The sequence below is a fragment of the Rutidosis leptorrhynchoides genome, chromosome 5 (genome assembly GCF_046630445.1).
Source record: "Rutidosis leptorrhynchoides isolate AG116_Rl617_1_P2 chromosome 5, CSIRO_AGI_Rlap_v1, whole genome shotgun sequence".
Classification (NCBI taxonomy): domain Eukaryota; kingdom Viridiplantae; phylum Streptophyta; class Magnoliopsida; order Asterales; family Asteraceae; genus Rutidosis; species Rutidosis leptorrhynchoides.
In genome coordinates this window covers 410,397,584-410,408,450 of record NC_092337.1, presented here as the reverse complement: position 1 = coordinate 410,408,450, position 10,867 = coordinate 410,397,584, and the positions used below count along the sequence as shown (strand labels likewise).

General features: G+C 35.9%; 1 pseudogene; it reads right to left on the bottom strand.

The window, feature by feature from the left end:
• Positions 1–1,609: 1,609 nt before the first annotated feature.
• On the bottom strand, positions 1,610–4,213 carry LOC139847888 (pyruvate dehydrogenase E1 component subunit alpha-3, chloroplastic-like; annotated as a pseudogene).
• Between the last annotated feature and the right edge of the window lie 6,654 nt (positions 4,214–10,867).

Below are 10,867 nucleotides of genomic sequence, written 5' to 3'. Positions count from 1 at the left end.
AATGACGTGTTGCTAGACGCTTACCATTGTTTGTAAAGTTACTTAGTGTTGTGCCATGCACAAGTGGGAGTCTGAAGGATTAATGTACAAGGTACAACATATAACTATATGGCCAAATTCATTTGAGCCTTCGGGGTCACACACATATACACCGAGACGTCAAATAAAGTATATATATGATGTATATATATTACTCAAGTAACAAAATAGTAAATCGAAATTAATTCATTTACTGTTCATATGAATAGTAAATGAAACGAAATTAATTAATTTACTATTCACATGAAAGCGACATGATATAAATTATTAATTATAAGTTACATAACATACCCCCTAAAGTATTTGAGAAATACGACTTTATAAACGGGAATCAAATATTTGCAAGATTTTGCAAGATATTGCAATATTTTATTCCACCAAATTTTGGACTCGTTTTACAAAAGTCGTTTAACTTATTAGATTTCATATATTACAAGTATGGATATGGAATATTTCAAGAAATAAAGAGATAATGAAAACACACACATTCTTGTTTAGAGTACGAAAACAAAGAAAAATCAAAATCCTTTTCGTTTGTTATTGTATCACAAAAATCAAACTAGCTCATGGTTAAGTTTTGGTTCATATTGAAACCATTTACGGAGGATTAATTATTAATGGTTTATTAATATAATTGGATTATATTAATAAGTTACTTGGGTTTGGACTAGCATCAATTGAAGGTTGTTTGAAGTGTAGTGTGGACTATCTTAAGAGACGGTCATATTTTTGATCGTAGGTTTCTCTCCTTCAATCAGTTTCTTCAAGAAAGGTATATCGTTTACTCACTTTGTGAATTACATATTTTGACAATTATTAGTGGTGTAACTGGATCATAGGGATAAATTAATCATGTGCATGTTTCATTAAATATATGAATATTTAATCTTGTAAATGTTTTATGAAATAATAAAAGATTATTATTTTAACCATCCACTGCGTTAATCTGATTTGGTAAAAGTACACATGATTTTCCAACATCTTTTCCCTTTGCTTTTTTGATCTTAGTCAACATCAAAGGAGGAGGATCGTTTTAGAAGCGTAAAACCCTATATAGTTTTCGTTTTTCAGTTAAAGTAGTTGTTGTTTAGAAACGTAAAACACGTATATAGTAAAAGCTGTAAAGTTTAATACGTTTTAGAAACGTAAACACTATATAGTTTTTGTTTTTCATTTAAATTAGCTTGATGATAAAGACAGAAATTGAAATCATGTTCCGAAATTGATGATGTATTAACAGATATGGGGTTCGAAATTCGAGATAAGAATTCCAACTATGAAAGGTGTCAATATGAATTAAAAAGTCAAACAAATCCACATGGCCATGTTGATTGTTGTTACAAAACATATGTTTCGGCAGGGATATGCAAGCCCTGTGTTGACTTTGTCAACCCATCCGGCAGTTCCCCGTAGCCTCCTGGAGCCTGGCGAAACACCATCACCAAATGCCCCAACAGCATGTCAGGAACGAGAATCGAACATGCATCGTTATTGTTACAATCTTTACATGCGTGGGGCCTAGGGATCATTTGGGCCGGGTACCACTGAAGCAATGCTTCGTTGGTGGCCATGTTGATTGTTGATAGCAACAAGAAAGATATATCTTAGGCTATCACAATTGAGAAAATGAGAAAATATGCACAAAGCCTTCGGCCCGATTCTATCGACTGTGGACCCATATGAACATTCATTTTCTCGACGTAAAATAACACGAGAATCGTGCCAATTTTAAGTACCGTAAAACACAATGATAAGAATTCATGCCAAAAAATAAACAGACAACTTAGACTTGAGCTGTACCTTCAGTAAACTTAGGGTCCTTACATCTATACTTTCCATCGGGTCCAATTCTGAACCCTCTCGGATCGGCAAACACATTCTTCAAAAGTTGGCTTCTTGATGGTGCAGGGCTGTCGTCCGCAAACTCCACAGCATCCTCGAGCACTTCATCTATCTTCTTCTCAATCGCCTTAAAATCTGCTTCAGTCGCTAGCTTGCTTTTAATCAGATATGTCTTAAATTGTGTTATCAGGTCACGCGCTGCATAATGGGCCTTCTCAGCTGCCATGATCAATAAACATGTTAGGCCACCAAATTTTATGATATAAAGTTTTAAACTTGCAACGTTTAACAGCATGACTAAGGTGTTGTTTGTTTTATAGGATTTTTTTGTCTTACTGAGGTGTTGTTTGTTTTATAAGATGTTTTTGTCTTAAGATCAGTAAACCACAACTGTAAAAAAGATGTGGTATGAAGGTATGTAGGCTTAACATTAAAGACGGTTTGTTTGTGTCTGTGGAAGTGAGTTTTTGTGTCTGCAGCAGTGAGAAGCATATTTCTAAACTTGCAGACAAACGAAGACATTATTTTATCTTATGTCTTCAGAACAAAAAACACTGCAGTGAAAAAACATTTGCAGTCGGGCAAACATAAGAACTTGTACAATGAACAAACAGCACCTAACTCACCTGGGTTACGAAGCTCATCAGGGTCAGCCAACGAGTGTCCACTAAACCTATCTCACATTCAACCAATGTTGGGCCTTCAGCTCTTCTAGCCCGCCCAAATAGGCTCTTTCGCAACCTCCCTCACTTTCAACACATCCATACCATCAACATGAACTCCCGGCATTCCAAAAGCTGGACCATTCTTCCAAATTTCAGGATCCAAGGTATTGCCCACAAATTGTTCTCAACAACAAATACAATCAGCAGTTTACATAAAGCCGCCATGTTCAAACACTAAAAAAACTTACCATTGTTTGCAGTCCCATCTCCAAAGAAAGCCAAAGTGACATAATCACAATCATCATCTTTCAAAACTTCCCTTTGTACTTGCTAGTAAACGCTGCACCAGTTGCAACTGGAATACCTTATCCTATAAAAGCAAATCCACCGAGAACATTGTGTTCAGCTGAGAACATGTGCATCGATCCACCCTGTCCACGGCAACAACCGGTTTTTTTTCCCGAAAAGCTCGCTCATGACAGCACGTGCAGGTACCCCTTTGCTTAGAGCATGAACGTAATCACGATAAGTGCTCACAACACTATCTTCCTTCTTCAAGAGCTTAATGAATCCTGAAGAACGGTTTCTTGGCCATTGTACATTTGTACATAACAAAACCAAACATTTTCCCCCTTGTAATACATCTGTGCACACGTGTCCTCAAAAGCTCTGCCCAAGTACATGTCCTCATATACCTCTAAACCTTTTTTTGTAAGTAACTATACACACAGTGAGCAAAAACCACAAACATATTAAGCAGTTACAGCTTCCAAATACAACTAACATTAAATATTATGCGACACTTTAGCATCAAAAACCGGATTTATCATAAAAATATATCGATAAGGCTGGATTAATTAGTTGGGTCACCATCTGTACATTCAGCAGTTAGCTAGGTATTGTGCGTGGGTGGTTGGTGTTGCCGGAAAATCACTAAACGTATACGCACAATCGAGATCATTTTTTCAATTGAACGATTCTAATTCACAATTTAACTCATTCTATCAAGAATTCAACTAAAGTTCTATATCACAATCATCAATTGCTCCTAATGAGGTAATTCTACTTATTCCGTGGTTTATAAAGCTGACGTGTACACCAGATTAATTCACAACTCAATAATGAAGTAATAAACGTGGGGGAAAGTATTACAACAAAGTGAACAAACCTATACATACTATAATTCTCTAGCAAATTCAATAAGCACATACACATACATATAGAGATTATTATAGTAAACAGGTACATAATTAAGAGTAGAAATAGGTAAAGGAAACTCACGAGATTAGAAGTAGCTTTAACTTTTTTTTTTTAATCTTTTACAGCATCGGAAACAGCAACAACAGTAGAAGCAGATCAACGTTGAGTAAACGGTGAAATGGATTGAGTTGGGGTTAAATTTCGGGTTGATCCGAGATCCGGATATGATAATGAAGTGGATAAATTATTACTAAACTGATCCGTGGATCGTGTAGCTGGTGCGTGAACAGTGAGAGGTTGAATAATTATGTGTCCAGCAAAAGGCATTGTTAGAATCAGGGTTTTGATTGAAAATGGGAGATTTGAATAAAAAGGGAGAAGGCGCGGAGAGAACAAGAAAGGATTGAAGTGGACATAACCGTCTTCTGTAGTCCTGTGTTTTTAGCTTTCATGCTGTCTACCTAAGTCTTAACTAAACAAAACTATGATATTCATCTTTGCAATATGTCTTTTTTATAAGCAAAATGAGAAATTATCTAACATTGTATTCTTGAGCTTTTTTGGGGCCGAAAATAATGGAAAATAAAGGGATGAGAGTGTTTTACTATTCTTACTAATTCGTCTATATATAGGCGGAGAGTGTTGTTAACAAAAAATAAATGTACTATCATTTCTAATCATCTACTCACTTTCCTTTCCGCTTAAAATAAAAACTCGAGAATCACTATTATTATTTTAAATCGTTTGTTTCATTTCCTTTCCATTCAATAAAAATCTCGAGAATGCAGGGTTATTAACGAAAATGATTTTCCAAAAATATTATAACAATACATCCACAAATAAACAAATTTACCAAAACATACTGCTAAATCTTAAGTCGCAAGCTTGCCTTGCTTTTTTTTAACGGCAACCAACTGAATATCAAAAATCCAGAAACCAAGCGCCATCCGTGGGACACGGCAAGCTTGCCTTGCTACTTGCTATTTATCGGTTATGATCGAGAACTCCCGTTTAGCCGACCTTGTGACTTGCGACAGACTGTGTGTAACCGGTGAGTTGCAAGTCGTAAGTTGCAGGGACTTACTTGTATCTTATTCGGATAAGATTTTCAGATAAGATTTTTCTGACATTTTGTGAATTTTAAAGATAACATTTGTTGATTTCGCTCTTCAATAATGCAACAAGTGAAAGAGTTTTTATTGCAATGATAATTGTGAAAACAATACTTCATTGAAGCATTGATGATAACTTTTCTAAAAGTTGTTTGATTATGCTTATTGAAAGGAAGTTGATGATACTTTTACTATAGATGAACTAATACATGTTTTTTTTTTTTTTTTTTTTTTTAAAAAAATGTAGACGCATGCAACTTTTAATTTGCAAGGTATTGTTTATTAAAAAAAAATAATTCAACTTTTCTTATATATTTATAGATATTAAACTAATTGTAACCATATTAACCAGTTACTTCATCAAACAATGACTAAGCGTGTGTAAAATTAGCTTATTTTCGAGAGAACTTTTTTTTTTTTTTTTTTTTGAAAAGCAAGAAAGACTTATATTAAACAAACACGAATAGTACATGGTTGACTGGTCAACCTTAACAGCACGATACATCACGAAAGAAATAAGGAAAACAAATTACATCGCCTTAAGCTAATTGCAAAGATTGCAACTAACAAAAGGGGTTAAAACTAAGGGTGTGAGAACCATTGTAGCCAATCCATAATATGACCCTTGCAACGTCGTGAAATCCAATCATATGAAAGAACTTGAACCTCGCTAAATAAAGATGGGACCGTCTCGAGCTTATTCTTGAACACCTTTGCATTTCTATTCTTCTATAGAATGTAACAAACCACCCAACATACCGCTTGCCATTGATTCTTTTTATGATCCTGTGCTACACAACCGAAAGTACCATTAAAAATATCCTCAAACCCGAATATAGCCGAATTATACCCCCACCATTTAAGAACTTTAGCCCAAATGTCTTTTGCCACTTGACAAGAAAAAAGTATATGCTCCACCGTCTCAATGTCACCATCACAAATCGGGCATCTCACACTATTCAAGTCGATGCCCCGTTTATCTAACTCGAATCTTACCGGTATACGTCCTAATCTCGCCCGCCAAATAAACACCTCCACTTTTTTTGGAACCAAACCATTTCGCAACGACTCAATAGAATTAACCGCACGTGGTAGAATGATTTTGTCAACAATAACCGAACATTCCTTGACCGTATAAATGCCCTTCGAATTAAGATTCCAGCTCCAACAGTCTTTTTTACCTTCGGTCACCTGCAAGTTCCGAACAGTATCACGTAACTCATTTAGTTCACTATTCGTTCGGCCCATCGGTGGATAGGCCCAATTGCCGAGCCCATCACCCTTAAATTCTTCGATTTTGCTACTGATTTTGATATCTTTGTCGATCTCTAGCCTGTGTAGTCTTTTGAATCTGTCCTTAAAGCTTGCGTTCCCCACCCAAATGTCATCCCAAAAAGAAGTGCTTTTCCCATCCCCGATTGAGCGTATGAAAGAATTAGAGAAAGAAATCCCTAACCCGTCCACATGTTTTCCTGCATCACAAATAGAATTCCAAATGCTAGCGTTTGGATTCCGGGCAAGTCCGTTACCAAGTACAAGACCTCCATTAGAACCATAAATGCTACGAATAACGGTGACCCACAAAGTGTTAGTTTCGGTCTTAAACCTCCACCACCACTTACAAAGAAGAGCCAAATTTTTACTTTTTAAGGACATGATATTTAAACCTCCTTCTTCGTGAGGAAGAAGGATTTTTTCCCACTTAACCCATGACATTTTAGAATTAGAACCCGTCCCGCCCCAAAAAAAATTCCGTCTCACACTCTCGAGAGAATTAAGCACACAAGTAGGGGCACGAAAGAGCGAGAAGTAATAGAGAGGTAGGCTAGAGAGAACCGACTTAACTAAAGTTAACCGTCCACCGAAAGAAATCATTTTTGCTCTCCAATCTGCTAACCTCTTGTTAAATTTCTCGATCACCGGGGACCAATCATTCAATTTCTTCATCCTATTACCCACGGGAATACCCAAATACATGAAAGGCAATCGACCGCCGAGACACGAACACCAAGACGCAAGAGCCTCCACATTATCATTACTAATGCCTATCGCAAATAATTGACTTTTATTATAATTAACCTTCAACCCCGAAGCCCGTTCAAAACATTCCAACAAGTACATTAAATTTCGCGCATTACGTCTACTCCATTCACCAAAAAAAAATCGTATCATCCGCATATTGCAAATGGGAGATGACGACTTTATCTTTACCCACCTCCACCCCTTTATACATCCCTCTCTCAACCGCCACTTTCGTTAGGATATTAAGTCCCTCCGCTGCAATAATAAAAAGAAAAGGCGATAAAGGATCACCTTGGCGAACTCCCCTTTTAAGATTAAACTCACTTGTCGGAGACCCGTTTATGAGAATGGAGATTGTAGCCGATTTAAGACACGAGGAAATCCACTTGCACCATTTGGTACCGAACCCCATACATTTCATCACTTCAAGAAGATAATCCCAATTAAGCGAATCAAAGGCTTTCTCGAAGTCTACCTTAAAAATTAGGCCGTGCTTTTTGTTTCTTTTAAGATCTTCGACTACTTCATTAGCAACTAACGCACCATCAAGAATATATCTACCCCCAAGAAACGCACTTTGTTCCATCCCTATAAGACGAGGTACCACTTTACGAATTCTCAAGGACAACATTTTCGCGATAATTTTATAATAACTGCATATAAGACTAATCGGACGATAATCACTAAAACTCAGCGGATCCGATTTCTTCGGAATAAGGGAAACAAAAGAAGCATTGCAACCCTTTGAAAACTCACCAAAAACCCAAAACCAGTTGATTGCACCTATCAAATCATCTTTGATTATGGACCAAAACTTTTTGAAAAAACCAAAGTTGAACCCATCCGGTCCCGGGGCCTTCGAACTACCACAACATTTGACCGATTCCCAAATTTCCTCTTCCGTGAAGTGAGCTTCTAAGAGCTCATTATCCGCTGATGAAATCGATTCAGAAAACAGCCCTTCAAGGCTTGGTCCATCCGAATTATTCACCTCGAAAATGCTCTTAAAATGGTTGAAAGCAACTTCTTTGATTGTATTAGGATTTTCACACCAAGACCCGTTAACATTAATCCCCCGGATGTTGTTTTTATTATATTTTCTCTTTAAGGAATTATGGAAATATTTTGAGTTTTCGTCTCCATCAGTCATCCATCGAACACGAGCTTTCTGCTTTAGCATCCCTGTCTTAATTTTTTCCTTTTCCATCCATGTTTTTCTCGAGGTTAGCCATTTAGCTCGCTCTTCATCATTCGAACAACCTACTTCAGCTTTCAATTCAAGATCCGTTACTACCTTTTTAACCGACTCAATCTCACTATCAAGCTTACCAAAGTGAACTTTACTCCATTCTTTAAGGTCACCTTTTAATCTTTTTAACTTGTTACGGAAAACGCAATCTTTCCGGTTACCCCCCATTGGACCAGACCAAGAATCGGCAATAACCTTGTCAATACCCTCAACCACGAACCAATCATCAAAGATTTTGAACGGTTTAGGCCCAAAATCCACCTCACCATCCGACAACGAAATAGGACAATGGTCCGATACACTTCTATCTAAAGCCACCACTTTTAGATCGGTCCAAAGTTTAAGAAAGTCGTCTGCAACCAAGAATCTATCTAGCTTACTCATTTTCATCCCATCATCACTAACCCTAGTAAATTTCCTCCCACCCAAAGGAATGTCCACTAAACTATTTCTGTCAATGAACTCGTTAAACCTCTTAGCCCGATTATCATAAAATTCACAATTCAATCTTTCCGACTTATCTCTAACCTCGTTAAAGTCCCCACAAATGACCCACGACACACCATCAATACACAAAATCTTGTCCAGCGAATCCCAAAATTTACATTTGTTAGCGTCATCATGCGGACCGTACACATTGATAATAATCGATTCATTACCCGACTTTTTCCATTTTCCCCGTATAGCAATAAAAAAGTCACCAATTAACTCACTAGAAACCTCGAAGATGTTTTTATCCCAAATTAATAATTGTCCGCCTGACTTACCAACCATTTCTTTTTGAACATACCCACAATCAATAGAACCCCAAAGCCCGAATAACCAATTGTCGACTAGTTTATGACATTTCGTTTCTTGCAACGCTAGAATAGAGGGCCTTTCTACGAAACATAAGCTTTTAGCATCACCAAATTTACTTTCTTTCCCGGACCCGAACCCACGAATGTTTAAGGAGATAATCTTCATTAATAAACAGAAGATACGAACAGAGAAAAAGACACTTACATATCTTTCTTGGTCCATTTTAGACCAAGATTGGTGCCGAATTCCTCTACTCCAATACTGTTTTCCGATATCAATTGGCTCACCTCCTTTTTCTTGCTATTCCTAGACGACGATGACTTCTTACTCAATTTTGATCTTCTACTACCACATGTCACACAATTAATCCCACTTGGTTCCTCAACGCCTTTTCCTTTCCTACTCGTGTAGTGACCCGAACTTTTCCATGTTTATATATATTAATTGAGATTGATGTTTACATGATTAAATGTTTCCAACATGTTAAGCAATCAAACTTGTTAAGACTTGATTAATTGAAATAGGTTTCATATAGACAATTGACCACCCAAGTTGACAGGTGATTCACGAACGTTAAAACTTGTAAAAAAACTATATGATGACATATATATGGTTATATATATAGTTAACATGATATTATGATAAGTAAACATATCATTAATTATATTAACAATGAACTACATATGTAAAAACAAGACTACTAACTTAATGATTTTGAAACGAGACATATATGTAACGTTTATCGTTGTAACGACATTTAATGTATATATATCATATTAAGAGATATTCGTACATCATAATATCATGATAATATAATAATTTAAAATCTCTTTTAATATTATAAACATTGGGTTAACAACATTTAACAAGATCGTTAACCTAAAGGTTTCAAAACAACACTTACATGTAACGACTAACGATGACTTAACGACTCAGTTAAAATGTATATACATGTAGTGTTTTAATATGTATTTATACACTTTTGAAAGACTTCAATACACTTATCAAAATACTTCTACTTAACAAAAATGCTTACAATTACATTCTCGTTCAGTTTCATCAACAATTCTACTCGTATGCACCCGTATTCGTACTCGTACAATACACAGCTTTTAGATGTATGTACTATTGGTATATACACTCCAATGATCAGCTCTTAGCAGCCCATGTGAGTCACCTAACACATGTGGGAACCATCATTTGGCAACTAGCATGAAATATCTCATAAGATTACAAAAATATGAGTAATCATTCATGACTTATTTACATGAAAACAAAATTACATATCCTTTATATCTAATCCATACACCAACGACCAAAAACACCTACAAACACTTTCATTCTTCAATTTTCTTCATCTAATTGAACTCTCTCAAGTTCTATCTTCAAGTTCTAAGTGTTCTTCATAAATTCCAAAAGTTCTAGTTTCATAAAATCAAGAATACTTTCAAGTTTGCTAGCTCACTTCCAATCTTGTAAGGTGATCATCCAACCTCAAGAAATCTTTGTTTCTTACAGTAGGTTATCATTCTAATACAAGGTAATAATCATATTCAAACTTTGGTTCAATTTCTATAACTATAACAATCTTATTTCAAGTGATGATCTTACTTGAACTTGTTTTCGTGTCATGATTTTGCTTCAAGAACTTTGAGCCATCCAAGGATCCATTGAAGCTAGATCCATTTTTCTCTTTTCCAGTAGGTTCATCCAAGGAACTTAAGGTAGTAATGATGTTCATAACATCATTCGATTCATACATATAAAGCTATCTTATTCGAAGGTTTAAACTTGTAATCACTAGAACATAGTTTAGTTAATTCTAAACTTGTTCGCAAACAAAAGTTAATCCTTCTAACTTGACTTTTAAAATCAACTAAACACATGTTCTATATCTATATGATATGCTAACTTAATGATTTAAAACCTGGAAACAC